Source organism: Mus caroli, chromosome 6, assembly GCF_900094665.2.
Source record: "Mus caroli chromosome 6, CAROLI_EIJ_v1.1, whole genome shotgun sequence".
In the NCBI taxonomy this organism is placed as follows: domain Eukaryota; kingdom Metazoa; phylum Chordata; class Mammalia; order Rodentia; family Muridae; genus Mus; species Mus caroli.
Window position 1 is genome coordinate 128,579,772 of NC_034575.1, and position 1,082 is coordinate 128,580,853.

Sequence of the window (1,082 nt, forward strand, 5' to 3'; positions counted from 1 at the left end):
TATATTTTATGCATGTAAACAAGGATCATGAAGAGTTAATCACAAAATATTATCATTCTCAATGTTGGGCATAGGAACACTGTACTAAGGCCACAACTTCCATTAATTCAAAACAATTGTTAGTGAAAGCACAATATTTGGAAAGAAGGTCTATAATTAAGGGATTATAGTGAAAGACATAACCTCATAGGAAAAATAGAGTTAAGGGTTGAGAGACATTACTTATTGGGTAATGGAAAGTAATGTGCCATTGTGGACTGGAGCAGGTCATGGCTAAAGGCCAATATATATGCTGGAAGAAGGAAAGGATGAAGGAAGAAATTTAGGCTGAGGAAAATTATAATATGGTTCTCTCAGTGTGTCAGGTTAGAATTTGCCAACAAGGGTCTTCTTTTTTCTGAACACATTTTTTAAATGTAAGAAAGCATCCTCATACATATTTAATTAACAGAGAAGGTAAAAAGAAAAAAAAGTCTAATAGACCACCTCAATCTCACTACACAAAGAAACCAATTAATAATTTGTCTATAATTTCACATGTTTTCTGACACCATTGTCTGATACACACACACACACACACACACACACACATGCACAGAATAAATATACTCTTAACAATATAATGAAAGAAACTCACTGGAAATAAACAGATAAGTAAGGGGATGACTAGACAGAAAGAATTTTTTTCATATAAAGTTAGTTTTGATATACTTTCACATTCATGATGGACTGAATTGGTTTTGATGACTTAATTATCTTCTGTTGTATTTATGGTTCAGATTAATTAAACAGCAATTTTTTTTGATGAACAGGTATAAGGTTTATTTTCAAGGAGTATAAAGAGTAAGCAACAAGTTCCCAGATTCTTGGTGTTAACCAGAATAGCTCTTTAAGGAAGGATTGCTCACCTCCCAAAAACTTAATAAAGACAGGTCAATGTCTACAAATCTCAAGCAGCTAGTTCTTAGTTGAAGTTCATAGCCAAACACAAATCCAGACTTAAATGTGCCTTCCACAGGGGTCTCTGGAGACTCCTGTCTTCACTATCATTCTTACTTCCTGGTGTAGAATTTTTTTCCCCT